Below are 18298 nucleotides of genomic sequence, written 5' to 3'. Positions count from 1 at the left end.
AACAACGGCTCAGGTACGGACATGAGTCCTGATAAAGCAGAACTTAGCCATTTATATCTGGGATGCTCTGGCAGCTACCTAATTATTAGCTCTCTCTAGAATAACTTGATCAGTTCACAAGGGTTTTTGTTTGTTTTAGGATGTGAGTGTATTGTGTAGCTCTGTGTGAAAAAATTATTGAGGAAAAGCTATTGAATAAATGTTTGCATTGACTTGTGACAGTGATAGTTATTCTTATCTCTTGGGGGAATAAGTTTCATAGGCGATGCCCTGCTCCTGCACACACAAGCCTTCCATTATTGAAGTTTAAATGTTCCAGACAGGGGCAGTGCTCTGGGGTAAACGAGATGTAGACCTGTGTGTTAACTGTGTGCCATTAACACTTCAGCTCATGCTATTTCACCAGCTCTTCCAATAGCTTTGTATCAATATTTAATAATGCGGGGGAGATGACTGTGCCCTGTAGGACTCCACAGCTGAGAACTCTGGAGGAGGAGGAACAATTTGCCATAATTATCCTCTGAGTTCAGTCTGAGAAGAAGGACATGAGCCATTTCCATTCTGTACCTTCTTGGAAGTATTTTCTGATTAACGGTATCAAATGCCAGGGAGAAGTCCAGCAGGATGCATTACATCCCTTGTCTATGGACAGGAGGAGATTGTCCACCCCAGCAACAAACGCTGTCTTTATAACATGCCATAGCCTGAAACCCAATTTACAGCCCAAGCAATATCTCCACAAAATAACTGCATGAACCAGACTCTACAATGTAATTCTTATTGGCTAATTTTGAAATATTACAGCAATTTGTTAGATTTTGTGTGTGTGTGTGTATATATAAGAAAATGCTTACCCTTTCTATACTTATGTCACAATACCTCCAGGTGGCATTATATATGAAGGTTTAAATAATTTGATTTTGTAACTTCAATTTAAACTAGATGGAAATATTTCTTCACTGTTGCATGCAATTACTGTAGAGCAAACCACCACTAATAACTACAACAGATTCACACAAAAGTACTCAATATCTCTTCGACCTCATTAGCTGGTGGGTTTTTTTTAACTCATGGCTCTCATGCTGACTAATTCTTCCTTACAAAATCCCTTGGTTCATCACTGGGACTGGGATTGTGAATCATGTTCCAGGGTCTCTTAATTTCCCGCCCCACGGTTAAGCCATAGAAGATCTCTACAGTGGAGGTGGATGTGAAATTCCCCTCTGCGGGAAGAGGAGTAGAGCTGTGTGAAAGTTTTGTACATGTTCTTGTGAAATTGCATGCCAGCTATTTTGCCATCTCACTCTGGGCCCTTTCCCATCTGGGCCTTCCACATATTCTACCCCCACCCCCACCCCCAATCAAATTGGAATGAAACATTGAAGATAGGCAAAACTGGGACTTTAAGATGCAAAGCCATCTTTACCTAAAAATGAATGGATGTTTCCCAAATGCCTGCATGTTCATTTTCACTGCTGTCTCGGGGGGAAAAGGGGGGGGGGGTTCACCCTTGTAAAAATGTGCCATCACGATATGCTGATTATTCAGAGTGTCAAATATTATCCAAGATAAGGCTGCTGTGGGGAATCAGTCTCCTTCATCCTTACTACATGCACAGAGTTGCTTTACTTGATGCTGAGTGAAACCCAGCAAGATTAATTAGTTTTCTTCACTATTAAGCCTTAAAGGCAAATTAATTAGCTTTGTAGAATTCAAGTCAGTTTCCCCTGGGCAGCTGGCTTCTTGTGTATAGCACTAATCGTCCATTGCCCTCTGCCTAAGGTACTTTCTGGATAGTGGCAGACAACTGATCAAGGCAAGATCATAGGTGGCTGCAATATGTGGCAGATCCTCTGTAAATAAATAATAATCTGGACTGGTTTGTCCTTCTCTCACACCTAACACTGGTAGTCCACAACAATATAATATTGCTAAAATAAACATATACACTTGCAGGGCTCTAATTGACACCCCTGAAATGAAATCAGAGCTCCTGAAAAAGAAATACAAAGGTACTCCCATCAGGGAATGTACCGTCAAAACCTCTTATTGCCAAATCCTGAAGGACCATGCAGCTGCACCAGGGTGGCAGAGCAATGTGGGGCTAGGACCTGGGGAGCTTGTGTAAGTGGTCCATTGAGCACAAGAGTTATTGAAGAGAGGAGAAGATGCGATGGGTCCTGTGGATTTCCAGCTACACTAATTATTCACTATTCTCCCAAGCAGAGAGAGAGAGAGAACACTTGTGTGGGCCAGTCTTGACACTGCTACTATGTGGCCTGCAAAGAAGGAAGGATTCCTTCCAGTGCATGGTTAGAGTATGGGAACCGTGTCCCAGATAGAGGATCTGCATCCAAAACAGAATCTAGCACCATGACTCAACAACTGCAGACCAAACCCTCAGAGCCGTCAGGCATAAATCATGAACAAATCTAGGCCCCTTAGGGCCCAGTTGTCAGGATCGCAGTGAATGCTGTGATTCTGTGGCCACAGAATCCACGCTTGGCTGAAGAAGTCTGCTCCAGAATATAAACTCTCCTTCTAGATCTTATGGTTCCATCTCCTATGGCTCCAAATAAACCCTTCCAAACGTGAGATGATTGTAAATCGATGCAGCACTGCCTTCCAGAATCTGCAGAAGATCTGTAGCAATAGCTCTGAATTCGTCTCATTTGCCTCACTCAGAAATCTAATGATAATTCAGATGTCAACACAGTTAACTAGGTCACTGTTGATCATTTTAGCAGAAACATTATCTTATCTGTTTATCCCACAGTTCCAAATGACCTTCGACACCTCCCAGTTTACCAAAAGGCCTTCACCAGCCCCTCACTGCCAGTTTCTACAACGCAGGCTATGTTGTCAATATAAAAATCTGCAGCCCATTGAAAATGTAGAAGCAGCATAACATTGAATTTATCATCAAAATATATTACATGAGGAATATTCTGATTGTATGGTTCATTTTCATACTGCATTCAGTTAAAGGGGCCAGATCCTTGGCTGATGTGTATCAGTGTAGCTCCACTGAAGTCAAATGGCCCCAGATGTTCAACAACAGAGTGCCTCCTCCCATTAAGAATGTGTCTACATTACAGAACCACTGGGTGTGAAACATAGCGGCTTCTGCCCTCCCCACAAATGTGGACAGGGATAACTGAGCTTAATAGCTATTGTGGCAAAGTATGTTAGGCACTTAGCAGAATGAAGGGTCTAGCACACTTCGCTGCAGTGAGTGTTCGATTCAGTTGACCATGTCACATAAGTGGGACAACTGATTCTGACACCAGTGAAGGGGAAGCGGTAGGGCTGCCATGTCTGGTATCCCCATGACAAACATGGCAATTTTGTAGCGCAGACAATCCCAGATCATGAGTTTCTGGGGAGAAAAGAGAAACAATCCAAAGGCATGTCATCCTCCATTTTGGTCTCTGATTCTGAGAAGGCGGAGATTTAACTTCAGATGTCTACAGAAAAGAGCATTCTGTGGCCCCATTTTCTTCTTGATTCAGGGAGGCTTGCTTGCTCATCAAGATGAGAACAAAAACCATGAAGAATAAGAATCACAAGATTTCCCCAGCACTTTATTACTTAAATAGCTCTAAATACAAAGGCAACTTAAAATAAAATAACCAAAAATAGAAATATTTTTTCCAACATCTTCCCACTGAAAGTTAATGAACTGCAGCTCAGGTCTGCCTCAACTGCATTTGGACATTTACTGTCACACCAAGTAGTAAATCTTCTTGGCCAAATACAGGCTTTACAAGAAGGCAAATCACACGCTCGATTAGTCCAAGGAAATTGGTGACTTTGTTTAACCTCTGCAATTTGAAATACGGATCCTGCTGCAGTGGAAACCTGCTTGGAGTGAAGTCACTTTTTTCATAGCGCAAACGGAGGAAATCTTCTCTACTGAGCAAAGTCAAAACAGATGGAGCATGTGCAGGAGCAGAAGAGAGAGGGGATGTGATCACTCTCCTAGGTTCTTACACTGTGCAGAGTAGAGGAGCTTCTCTTCATGACTACCACTGCAATTCCTGGCTTATAGTATCTGTAACCCCCTATGCACAGGGGTTTGTCCAGTAGATCCATGTAGTTGGCAATCAGACGACCTTGCACCTAGTTCACCATGCCAACACACCACACAAGCCTGTGATGCTGCAAAAGGTAGTTTGGTGCTGTACCCCATGATATTGAGGAGGCCAGTGCCTGTCCCTCCTCATGTAGCAGAACTGCTCTGGTTCCATGGCATTCAGGGCCTTACACAGCACTTACCTGGGTTGGTGGATTTGTCTCTAAATGCAGTATTGTGATTTTCACACTGCAATGTATGGGAAAAGCCCAGGAGCTTCATTCTACTTCATTAAAACAGAGCTCCCCATAAGATGGTTTTAATGTACATCTAAAAATGAATGCACTGTTAGGGAAACTATGTGCGTAGTATGTAAACACCCCTCTTTAACTTGTGTAAAACTCTTAGATTTCTCATAATTGTGTGGCAAGGAGTTGCACAGAATTTCTTGTTCTGGAATATGTTTTACTACATTGTCAAGCAAGGAGAAGTCCTTTTCTGAGTTTTAAAATCAAATAAAAACATCAGTAAAACATTATCCTTCCAGGGCTGGTGGGGATTTTCCAGGAATATAAAGGCGTGAAATGGACTCCTGGAATCAGATTCCTGCAGTTTTATCACTGTACTATGTCTTATGTACAATAAAATAGCTCTTTTGAAAAAACCTCATTGGACAAACTGCTGAAAGCAAAGTGCTGCCAAAATGTTAGTCCATGCTCTGGGTATTTTCCGTATTGAATATTAAAACCACTTCCTCTCTGGCCTTCCTTTCTTCCAAAATGCCCTGGCAAGACCGTCTTTTTCTGCTACTCTAGTTATATTTTCTTCCTACTTCATTCTCTGTATTGGCCTTCCTTCTTCTTCTTCATTAAGTTCATGTGTCTCCTCTCTTTAAAAGCATTCCATAATCCTGCCTCTGATTTTCTGCCACTTTCTCCTCCTACTCTTCCCCCTTCTTCCTGTTCCAGTCACAGCCTTAACTCTGACCAAGACATAGCTATCAAGAATCATAGCCTTCTGCGTTTGAGTTAAAGAAAGGCAGTAAAAATAAACATAACACATAAAGCAAATGGCCTAAATTTCCATAAATGTCTACTGGGTGACTCAATTGTTGGGTGCTCAACTGGAAATACTTGAGAGGGGCTTGATTTTCAGAGGTGCGGTCCTCTCTATGGTATCTCAAGTGGGCATGCCAAAAGTGAGTCATTCAAATGACTAGCCACTTTTGAGAATTTAGGTGTAATACGTACAGCAACTTTAACTATTCTTAAGCAAACCACATGAGCAATACTTTTCAAGGTGTATTGAACGCATCTTCCAACCGTGGATTACTAACATCTTCGTTTGTAACTATTATACCAGCAGCACTGTTCTGAATCTCATACAGTATTGCCAACCCCACATGTCCAAAATATCAGCCCCCCAATCATGTGATTGGTTTAAAAATAATAAGATTAATTTTTTTAAAATTTTAAAAAATTTGCCTTCTGTCTTTTGAGCCTTTAGGATGCACTCACTTCACATTTCTCCACAATTATAAGGGCTAAACACTTACTTTTTTCCCAATAAAATGGAAGATGAGATTCTCCTGCAATCTACTGACTCCAGCAGCATGGGTTTTATGAAAAACACTGAGTATCGTCAGCCTTGGGTTTATACCACAAGAGTTGATGACACTTAATATGGATGTGCACCTAAGACAAATCTTCTTAGCGTTTGTGTTTCTAGAACTTTATGTGATAGGGTGTAAAGGGGGTTCCACTCTCTGCAGGAATGCCTCGTTGCAGCTATATCTGGGAATTATCTCTCGCCCTGCCTGGTGCCCCCGTCTGGAGGTTGTTTACACTGTGGCCCCTCTCTCTTTCTGTGACACAGGATGCTCCCTTCCTGTGACTTGGCCCTCCAGCCAGGTCACTATGTAGTTTCCCCCCCCTTCTGAGGTAACAAAATCCCACCAGACAAGCTGTATAGATGCTGACTCTGACAGTCTTCTGGTCCAAGTCTCTGGATCCTGTGCCACTTTCCCAGTGGCTGGTAGGGGAAGCTGGGCCCACCCACTACTCCAGGCTCCAGTCCTCAGACCTTATGACTAGCAAGCCACATCTGCTCCGTTTCAGACCCTGTTGCTGTTTCTCCGGGCTCCTTCCTACCCCATCTCTTGATCTCCTTGCCTATCTCTGGGTTTACCACTGCAACTTCCTCTGCTCCCCAGGGCTATTTCACCCTTCTCAGTTGTGCGTCAAACTCCCCACTTCAGGGCAGGACTCCAGGGTTTACTCTCCCACTTTGGATCTCCTCCTTGTCCCTGGCCAACTCCCTTTCCCTCTGGGGAGTGACTGTAAACCTTCTCCCTGGAGCCCCTTTCTGCTCTCACTTCCAGGTTCATAATCCTATCCCAGCTCCTCCCCAGCTGGGCTTCATCTGCCATTAGGCCTTATCAATCCCTGGTTCCCCTCTAGGTGCAGCGATTAAGGTTATTTGGTCCACTCTGGCCCACATTAACCCAGTCGGGGCTTGGGTTGGGTAGACGCCCCATCAGCATGCCCCATACGGCAAATTCCCAAACATACATTCCCAACACCGACAGAACATCTCTACTGCAAAGTATCCTCCCACAATCCTGCTACAAGAGAATGTGTATCAAACAGCCAACATCTGAGAGAGTTGGGGCCCGACATCTAGGAAACCTGGGCAGGACCAGCAGCACGTATTCTAATCGTCACATTCATTCCCACAGCTGTGACAAGGGACCAGTCTTCAGGCCACTTCTTCAGTTAAACATCAGGCTTTGGGATAATCTTCTCTAAACAGTTTATACACAGAACCTCCATTACCATTTCAGAATATTGAATACTATCTTCCACCTTCCATACTGCAGCCTAGGCACCTAGCATGCCTGGGACTTTTGGGTATGTTAAATGACAGTGAGGATGAGCCATTACGATCTTGAGCTATGCAGTTGAAATGTCTTTTATTACCTGTAAATATCACAAGTTGTTCCATGGAGGAATTTCTGCTGATACTGTCTAAGCTCTCAAAAGAATCTGGGACAGGCAATGACTGCTGGGCAAATACACCTAACACTAGCAAAGAGATCAGATTAGTATTTCAAATGATCCAATGCCTGCTTGTGAAATAAATTTACAGAGCTAGTCTAAAGCTTTGCTATTTGCTAAAAAAAAAAGGGGAAAATTTCTGTAAACCAAGAATAAATACAGAGGGATAAACCTTCAGATGATGGAAAGTGACAATCGACTGGAGTCAATAGATCTATGCCATTTTACACTAACTGTCGAGCTGAGGAGCTGGCTCATTGTCAACATAAATAGAGATTTTTGTAAAATTTCATATAACTATAACATGTAGCCACAGAATTATATACAGGATATCCTATTATCTAGAAAGGGTAGGGCCAGATCCTCAGCCCCATTAAGGCCATTTTGTCCCTCTCTGGCATGATCAATCAATGTCATCTCTAAATCAATGCTCCCTGTATCTCCTGTGTTGTGTGCACTAGCATTTTATGAAGAGGTTAATGACATTCTGCATTAGAGCCTTGAGCCTTATGATGGCCAAAACAGGATCATCAGGCTTGGAAAGATAATATAGTGCCATCACTACAGGAAAAGATTTCAGATGTAATTCAAATGATTGCATGTTGAAAAGGTCCTAGCCAGAATAGAAAACAAGTTATTCAGAGTAAGGAAATGCATCCTCCATTCCTAACTTCTTATATACAGAAAAAGATTCAAGAACATAACAGCAAGGAAGATGGTTGAGAGGTAGATGGTTGAGAGAACTTAAGTTTCTTGAGAAAGAATGTCTCCTTTATGGTTTCCCCTAATGTTTTGGCCAAGAAGGGTCAGACCCCAAACCATTGATCTAAATGTTACTTTAACTTTAGATTTCAGAGTGGTAGCCGTGTTAGTCTATATCAGCAAAAACAACGAGGAGTCCTTTTGGCACCTTAGAGACTAATACATTTATTTGGGCATAAGCTTTTGTGGGCTAAAACCCACTTCATCAGATGCATGGAGTGGAAAATACAGAGTGTATTTATACCTCCTTACTGTATTTTCCACTCCATGCATCAGATGAAGTGGGTTTTAGCCCACGAAAGATTATGCCCAAATAAATGTGTTAGTCTCTAAGGTGCCACAAGGACTCCTTGTTGTTTGAACTTTAGAGATTCAGCTACAATGGAACCAGGATCTGAACCAGGCTTGATTTTGATTTTGCAAAACAAAAACCCAGTGGATGATACTTTGCAAAACCAAACCATAGCCCGTCTTGATTTTCCTCATCTCTATAATTTGTATTTGTTCTCAATGGCAAAGTCTCATGAGATACAGGTTCGGTATGAGATCCCAGAATTACAAGATATTTTTGTATGTGAACACTGCATTCCAGTGTATTCTCATCCCTTATGGTTGGACTCAAGTACCACACCCATCTGCAGCTATTTTTAAACTTTGAAATCTAAATTAAAATACAGTGCCAAATTCTGGAAGCGGCTGTTGACTTCAGTAAGATTTACAGATACTCAGCAGGTTTTGGGATTTAACCCAATGTGTTAAGTGAGGAGAGAAGCCATGAATTTCAGCAAAAAGATAGCTCAATATATTAGAATTTCAATGCCACGTATTCTTACAGGTCAGACAGCACTAAACCATACCAGCAATGCTAAAGAAACGATCCTTTTCAGTTGCACGTAGAAAACTATGACAAAGAAAGCACAAGAGAAAAACAACTTTGCAGATCTTAATCCTGGGAAGTGCCACTACTACTGTGATCAGCACAGCACTGGAGCTATCTTGGAGCTGCGGCCATTCAACTTGTTTCTGTTTGTGGTCTCAAGCACTGCCTGTTTTCTGAGACTGCCAGGAAGGGTGTCACTTGTGATGGTGGGTTTCTTGGTTATGGATACCTGCTTGCTAGGAACTAGAATGAATAACTAAATTTGTATAGGGCATTAACCAGCCATTAGACTGTACCAAATTTTGATCACTACCAACCTTGACCATATTCAGAATGGTGACCTATAGGGGAAATATCCTGCTAATAAAATCCTTTGACCCATTAATTCTCTATAACCTTCTTCTCTGCTTGATGTCATCTCCATTGTAAAGCGATTAGTGTTTCTTAAGCGAGGCAGAAGACAGCTTAGTGTGCCCAGCAGAGGCACAGAAAAGGTCGGTAATGTACCCATTTCCTATATTCTCCTCACCAGAACTTCCCCTTGAGTTATCTAAGATGGTGGAATATCCTGTACTTTACTAATGAAGGAAGCCCTAATTTCTAGTTACAAACTTTTTTACATCTTGAAAGTGAGATTCCCAACTCAAACCATATATGACATATCAACCCATACTCCAGCCATGCCAATCCATATCATACAAGCATTCCCAAGTGAAACGAACAAGGTTAATGAGTTACCATACTTGTGTTCAGCTTATCTGAGGTACTTGAGTGTCTTTCTCTCCCGCTGAGTCCCTCCAAAGTTGCTGAAGCTGACAGGGTTGCCCTTGCTCTTTGTCCCAAGTTTGATCTGGAGTGAGCTGGGCTAGGTCTTCTTTGTTGAGGGACTCACTTCCTGAGTGTGTCTGCCCAAGTTCCTTTGAATAATAAATATTTTCTCATTCCTTGCACTTGTATAGCGCCTTCCATCCAGGGGTCCTAAAGCACTTTATAGACATGAATGAATTAGAACACCCTAGTGGGGGAGGGAAATACTATCATCTCCATTCTATGGATGCTGGGGAAGTGGGTTCCAGAGAGGTTCTGATGATCCAAAGTCACAGAGGAAATCCATGGCAGAATCAGAAGTTGGATCTTCCTAATCCCATTTCTGCCCCTTATACATAAAACAATCCTTCCTCTTTTACATCGGTCTCTGGTAGATATCAAGATTCACTATTAGGTCAGCTCATCTTTGATCCTTTCGTCCTCTCTTTTTTAACTAGTGCTTCCTTTTTAGAATATTCTTAGTATGTCTTTCTTTTAGCAGGGTGGTTGCTTCTCTCTGGATAATAAGACACAGCTTTATTTTCATGATTGGTGTTTTTAACTTCTACACAGCACCCAATATACGTGGTGATGGGTGCTATATAAACAAATAAGATAATTAAACGACCAATTAGTCAATGTCATTGGAACTGTTAGGTTCTTTCCATCCTTCCTGCTGTACTAATGTTTTTTCATTGTTTTTAATTTAAAGACCTCATCAGTGCTAAGCAGTAGCTCCTAGGTCCTGATCTGAAACCCACTGAAGTTAATAGGAGTTTTTGCATTGACGTCAATGAGTTTTGGATCAGCCCTTTCGTCCTTTTGGTTGGGACTTTCCCACTGAAATGGAAACTCTCTAATGTTTGTCTGCTACCCAGTAACTTTCTCAGTTGTTGCCATATAATGATGTCTGTTCTACATAAAATGAGTTGGCGGTCTCAGTTCAATACCTATTAGACAGGCATTCACATCACAAAAGCACAACATGAAATTGACATGAAATTGTTGGCAGTGGAAGTATAGAGGCCAAGAGATACATTCTCACCTCTATGTGTGGTCCCTCACTTCTAGTTTGAGGTACCATGAGCTAGCACTGCTGCTGCATGCTATATCTTGTTCAGCAGATAACCAGAAAGCATCACTCTTCAGGCTTGTCAGTCCAGACATTGTCACAAACACTCAATCCATAAATAATTGTGAGGGACTGTAGCTTTCTTGATTGCCAAGGCAGGTTTCTCTGACTTTATTTTACGCAAACCAACCAAAGAACGTCTGTGCATCCTAAGCAAAAAAAGCCCTGAGGCTGAAACAAGCACAGAAGAGAGATATCGTTATTACATTTGTTTAACGGCAGATAATGAGCGACTGAAATGTTTCAATTGGAACTTTCCTCAGCACAGCAAGACTTGCTCTTGAAATGGTAGCAGTTGTCTGTTATCTGCAATGAAACAAATGTAAATATTTTAAGCACCTTCACTGGTTGTTTTTCTATATCAGCCTTAGAGGATTTCCTAGGAAGGCTGCAGGAGTTCTACACTTATCCCACTCACCAAAAAAAAAAAAAAAAAAGAAGAAGAAGAAGAAAAAAGGCTCCTTTAACAATCAAGTCCATTGGCCATTCCTCTGCCAATGTAAGCCATATACCCAGAAATTTATCTTCCATGGGTTTGTCCAGTTTGGTGTTTGCTGCCCTATAGGAACCACAGCAAAGAAAGTGAGGCCCTAGAAATAACACTAAAGGTAACCATAAGGGATAAACTCCTGCAGTCCTTACTCAGGTCTTACTCACTGGTTTTAATGAGATGGCAAGTAGCTAGAGCACTGGACTGGGGCCTTGAGGGCTATTCCCTGTTCTCTCACTGACCCCGTGTCACTCTGTTTACTCTCCCACCCTTTGTCAGTCTTGTCTATCTAGTTTTTAAGTTCTTTGGAGCATGGATTGTGTCTTACTATGTGCCTGTACAGCACCTAGCACATTGGGGCCTCGATCTCGGTACCTCTTCTTGTCCCAGCGATACAAATAATTACAATTTGATGGTGGTTTTGCCCAAGTAAGGACTGTAGGATTTGGGCCAATTTATATTGTCATTGTGAATGTTCACACTTGAAAATTTCATATTGAGATCTAGAAACAAACTGGGAACTTTGATACATATTTCATATTGATTTTGGCTAATATCAAGTGTAGTATCTGTTCCGTTTCTGAGATATGCTTTATCGGAAGATAGAATCCTGCACATGCCAGGGGATGGACTCAGTATCATGGTGGTGGGTTGTTTCCATCTTGAATTGCTGTGATTTTGATAAATGGAAGCCAGCAGAGAGAAAAGAATGGGTCTGACTATCCTCTCTCTTACAGGGTAAATCAGGAGTAAATATCTCCATTGAAGTCAGGTGGCATTAAAGCAACGTAAAACTGGTTCACTGTAAATAACAGGGGAGACAGACCGTAGATTTCAAACACTGGCCCATGCAGTTCTAGCTGATGAACACTAAAGGGCAGGCTAGGCATATACTGTACAAACAACAGTAAGGCCGCTAGGAAGCTCTAGTGCCAAGCACTGCTCAGTTCTGAAGCACAGTAGACTTAATGAAAAGCCAGCACTTCTTTCTCTGCACAGTCCAGCTGGGCTCCGATTATACTTTATTAAAGAAAACTGGGAGACATTTTTTGTTTTCTGCACTATTCCTCAGCGAGTCTATTTAACTCACCCACGTAACTCTAAATTCTGCTCTGCTGCAGCGAAGTTATGAGAAGACCTGGGTCTGAACCAAACAAAATAAAATAAAAATAAAAAATCCCTGAACGTTGAGAAAGTGGATTAAAACTTCGCATCTTAGCGCCATCTCTAGTTATGCGTAGTGTCTTATGGTACAAGCAAGCAGATCCATTGATCTGTGTCCTGCATTAGGGCTACAAGGGACCCAGATCAGCCCGCTTTGGGGGCCAGAGAACTGACTCTTCCTTCAATAGCAATGCCTATTAGTAATGTCCATGCCCCTGGTTCACCTTTGCCCCCAGGGAGTTAGACACAATGCCCTCATCTCCTAAGGACACGCCCTCAGGATGCCCACTGTGTTACCTTTTTGGATCTGGAGCCTAAATAAGCAAGTTCCTGCACTGGGCACCTGCCACAAGGAGGTGCCAGCATCAGCTTGGTGGCCTTCACCCCACTCTGCACAGGCTACAAAGAAGTTTGGCCAACCCAATACCGAGATCACCCAGGAACAAATGGGCACCTATATCAGAGCGGTCCACTCCATTCTCTTGATAAAGCTCAGCTGCCCTCTGGGCTAATAACTGAGCCATGTCAATAGTTTCCATCTGGCCATCCTCCAGGCCCTATCCACCTTTCATGGGTGGACTGCAGTCCACCAAACCCTGCAGGTTAGTATCTCCAATCATACTATCCCCACTCCAGGAAACATGTCCACCAGCAGCCCTATATCCTGCTCAGCCTTTCAAATCAGCTGGAGTCCAGAATACATTCCCAGGTTGTTCTCCCCAGGCAGATAATAATGACGTCTGATGTGTCCTCACAGGGCACCAGCCCCCATGCAAAGGAGGCATAAGCTGTTCCCAGCACATGTCCTACCTGCTTTGCCAAGACAAAATTCACATCCAGCCCAAGGCCCAGCTGAAAGCCCCTTGCTGAATTACACACTCTCTTGTGAAACCAGTGCACCATGTTGTGCTCACAAATCCGTATCTCCAGCCGTAGGCATGCTCTCCTAGAATCATAGACTTTAAGGTCAGAAGGGACCATTATGATCGTCTAATCTCACCTCCTGCACAAGGCAGGCAACAGAATCTCACCCACCCACTCCTATAACAAACCCCTGACCTACGTCTGAGCTATTGAAGTCCTCAAATCATGGTTTAAAGACTTCAAGGTGCAGAGAATCCTCCAGCAAGTGACCCGTGCCCCATGCTGCAGAGGAAGGGGAAAACCCCCCAGGGCCTCTGCCAATCTGCCCTGGAGGAAAATTCCTTCCCAACCCCAAATATGGCGATCAGCTAAACCCTGAGTATGTGGGCAAGACTCACCAGCCAGACACCCAGAAAAGAATTCTCTGTAGTAACTCAGATCCCACCCTATCTAGCATCCCATCACAGGCCATTAGGCCTATTTACCACTAATAGTCAAAGATCAATTAATTGCCAAATTAGGCTATCCCATCATCCCATCCCCTCCATAAACTTATCAAGCTTAGTCTTGAAGACGGATATGTCTTTTGCCTCCACTGCTCCCCGTGGCAGGCTGTTCCAGAACTTCACTCCTCTGATGGTTAGAAACCTTCATCTAATTTCAAGCCTAAACTTCCCGATGGCCCGTTTCTATCCATTTGTTCTTGCTCTGATACATTCTATCGGAGAGACATGGGAAGGAAGCAGGCATAGTTAAACCCTGTGGTGCTCACAGCCCACCACCTGCACTGGCCTCTTCCCAGGCAGCTGCACACAGGCGTTATAGACCCTGGATCACCCACACCCTATAGCTTGGATCTCTGATGCTCCCGGACCCAACTGGGTAGCCGCTGTTGTGGCCCCTGCACAGAACAAGAGGGAGCCATGCTATCCTGGTGGCAAGCCCAAGAGCAACAGCCCCTTCCTAAACACTTGCATCAGCTGGAATTGGGTTAGGAAGGAACGGGACCCTCACCGGCTGTTGAATCAAGTCAAGCTTGCCTGGGTGGCAAGATAGACTAGAATGCCCCAGGGGACTGTCAGTGACTCCAGGTCAAGGCTTGAGGTGTTCACGCTTGCTACTTGGTAGATGGCATCTAATTATAGAACCTACACCCATTTGGGGTTTTTTGTCCTGCCTCTTGACAGTATGCCCTGGGGCTGGCACTCACAGTCGTGAGCCATTCCAAACAGCACAGCACCTCATTTCCTGGGACAGCTATTTTGAGGCTCTGCATATTTTTGATTCACATGCTTAGTTTTACTCCATTCCTTAATTTCCAAAGCTGCTTCTTTCTTCAGGCCGTTATGGAACGGCTGGTGGGATATTTGGCGTCACAGCATAGCTCTACTTTCCTAACTGGCATCTGAGCCAAAGCCCATTAGGTCAATGGAAAACTTTCCAATGGAGGTCAATGGAAGACTTTCCATTGACTGCAGTCGGTTTGGATCAGGCTTTTGGCGCAGTGGGGGATTCCACGGAAACGAAAGAACTGTGGAGGTCAGCTAGTAAGATCAGATCCTGATGAAAAAGAAGGAAGGTGTCGGCTTCCAGGTGGCTTTTCAGACCCTTTTAAAGATTTTTTTTTCCACTAGTAATGATTCAGAGACAAGTGCATTGTCGGAGGTGATCTCTTGGTGGCAGCAGAAACTAGAATGGCATTTTAATTTAACTTATTGCATTTCTGCTTGTTGGAAAACACAGCACATAGGAGCAGCTGTCATGAGGACACTATTTCAGAATATAAATTGGGATTGGAATATGGGCTTAATTAAATCATTCCCGAGGTCATTGTAAGGAAAGGCAAACTTCCTTCTCTCACATTTAACTCTGTTTCACACAAAAGAACATTTAACACCACCAGAAATCTCTATGTGGGATTTGAATTTAATAGGAGAGATTATTTTTTGGGAAAACTACGAAGGCTACAGTGACCGGTCTTAACTGAATGTACACTACAAACAAATGCATAACAGCAGCTCTGTCCCACCCCAGAGATGGCAGCATTCCAGTGCTGATGAAGTGAAAGGGAGTCTCATTTTAGGGTTAGTTTTTAATTTTGGAAATTTCATTGGTGTTTGTGAGATACGCTATATAAAGCAACAAACAGTTAGAATGTATATGCATGCATTAAAGCCAAGATTTAGCTAGTGTAGCTATAACCTGAGTCGTGTCTTTGTGAGGGCTCCGTGTGTGCATGTATCATACTGATTATACATATCAACTGACGGATATAGATGAAAGCATACTTAATGACTGAAGGCAGGATGATGAAGACTTCAAGGAGAATGGGAATGATCTCACAGTGATCACTCACAAGTGAGTAATTCAGTTATTCCCTGAGGTGTGCCTGCTGTATGCAAGGTTGGTGCCAAATCTGTATTTCAGAAAACAGTAAATATTTTAAAGTGCAGCAAGTGGATCGAAATATTGTCTCCCTTTTGGATTTCATTATTGTGTGGGCTAATTGTACTAAGCAGGGAACATGGCTGACTGGCCAGCTGCAGCCAGCTAGGTACACTGAGCGACCTGCTATTAACACAGGGAGTGCAGAGAACATTATGGGGTACAGTGGAGAACTCCCATAAAGCTGGTGTTTTGTTAGCTGCTCCATCTGACACTCAACATTTCCCCCAGTGTTATACTCAATATCAGGTGACATATCATGACACAACTTGATATTCGGCACACAGTGCGTTGCACCAGCTGTATAGTGCGTTCTGACTATCCTACTGCTGCTGCACACCTTGGGGAAACTGAAATCCTCTCCTGTCTCATGTTGCCCATTAGCTAGACATATTGACCAAACGTATAGGCAGATAATGCAAACAATAACAAAGCTATTGATTAAGGAGATGGGAGACAGATAGGTATTTCTGATGATGTGTATACGCTTTGGATCTCTCCAGCACGCTGCTAACAGAGGCGTATCAATTGCACAGCGTTCAGAGCTGACCTGGGTCCAGTGCCCGGGTGTTTAGCTGTGCTGAGCCTGCTGCAGGGCAACAGGCATGAATCTGAACAATGTGAAGGCACAGGGAGCTTTTCACAGGCAGAGATGGGAGTCAGGTACGCGACGGCCAATGGCTGTCCATGGGAGGCAGGTGCCTGGCAGCCCTGGGTGCCCGTAGAATAGATAGCTCCCCCATGGTAGTGGCTAAGATAACCAAACAGTGTTGACTCTGCACTGTAAAGTCAGTGCATTCACAGCAGCGTCAAAGCAATGTATTGTAAATATTGAGCTGTAGCTCACGAAAGCTCATGCTCAAATAAATTGGTTAGTTTCTAAGGTGCCACAAGTACTCCTTTTCTTTTTGTAAATATACTAAGGCTCAAATGCCCCACCCTCCACCCCATCCTCTTTACTGATTACTTCTTTTCCTGGTGGCCAGGAGCACTGATGATGGCAGAAATGTTAGCAGCTGGCATTAATGCTGAGCTCTAAAGTTACCAGTAGGGATGCTGATTTGGAAGAGCTGTGAGAGCAGCATCCATCCTCCCCCTGCTGATGGCTGAGGGCATCACCTTCACAACACATCTGTTCCCCACATCTGGCCCTTCCAGTTGGCAGTGAAATCTGGCCAGGCTTATTATGATTGCTCCCTGCAGCACGTGACCAGCTTGAGGCATTCACATTGCGTTGTCTACATTTCAGATGTAAACCAGTAAAATGCTGCTTTTAACACTATTGGTCTTGTCGGTTAGATTGCTGTGCAGGAGACAGAATAAGCCCCGTGCTGTGTGCTGTAGATTGCAATGCAAGAAAAGGATCCTTGATATTCTGCCGAATATGTGAGTGTGACCATTTGACACTCACACCAAAAAGGGAGAGTAAAGGCGGCAGAAGGAACTTTACTCTATGTTGTAATTTATCGATGGTTCCTTAAACCCCTTGCAGAGCTCATCTGTTTGAAAAATCAGGTTAATATGGTCACCTGTAATGTTTGCTTTCAGGCAAATTGCACCAGAGCAAATGTGATTTCCATACGTGTGTTGCACTTGGAAGACTGAGCTGCTTCAGTGTAGGTGTTTAAGTGCCTGAATATTTGTTCCAGAAATGTAGGGGGTCTATTCACCCCTCAGTGCACACTCCTGCTCACGAGAGTTGCTTACATGCAGAAGAGGAGAAAAGAACCCGCGCTAGGGAAAGGCACAGGCAGGGGACACATCACCCCAACCCTAATTTAGGAGAGAGAAATTGAGAGGATGCCTAGAAAAGCATTCCTGGGTTTCATGCATTGCGCTGTAATTTTACACGTCTTCACAGTAAGGGCGTATATTGTCAGAGAAGCACTCTGAGTAAGTAATGTCACTCACTGAGTCACAAATGGAAGCCATGTCAGCCAGCATTGCAAAATAGATCTATAACTGGCTTTTTGTGCCTCAATTTGAGAGGATCTAACTCAATTTCAATGATTTACGACAAGGAGGAGGAGGACACTTTCTGCCCTCCTTCACCCTGCCCCTCCCCCGCCCCCCAAGCTTATTTCTGCTCCTCTTCTGGGTTCTCTGGGATCTGGAACTAATTAGTCTAAGAAAGAAGAGTGAATGTATTTCTTGACCAAACTGATTTGTATACTAATAACTGTAACAGGTTTTCCCTCCCCTGCTGCCAGCCCAAAAGAGCTTGCATCAGTTAAGCCAATCAGGAATTTGGAGAGGATGATGAAATAGCATTCATATGAAAGATGAAGTATGCATTGAGGGCTGACATGGGATGGTGAAGGCATCTGCAGTCCTGATATGGACTCTGCTAATATTGCTGATCTGTCCGATTGCCAACATAACCCATTAGTTGAAAGCCCTTTTTTGAACAAATAGCTAATTTGCTCTCCTAGGGTCTGATCCCAAACTAAAGTCATTCAAGTCAGTGGACAGACTCCCATTGAATTCAAAGGGCTTTGGAGCAGGCCCATGCTGTATTGTTTAAAAAACACAGCAGTTGGACTAGGAAAGCATCAGGGTTTACTATCATGGATCTAATTGTGCTCAAATTGCTGTGCAGGAGATAGAATAGGCACCGTGCTGT

The sequence above is a fragment of the Natator depressus genome, chromosome 11, assembly GCF_965152275.1.
Source record: "Natator depressus isolate rNatDep1 chromosome 11, rNatDep2.hap1, whole genome shotgun sequence".
NCBI classification, from domain to species: Eukaryota; Metazoa; Chordata; order Testudines; family Cheloniidae; genus Natator; species Natator depressus.
Note: the sequence above shows the minus strand (reverse complement) of the source record.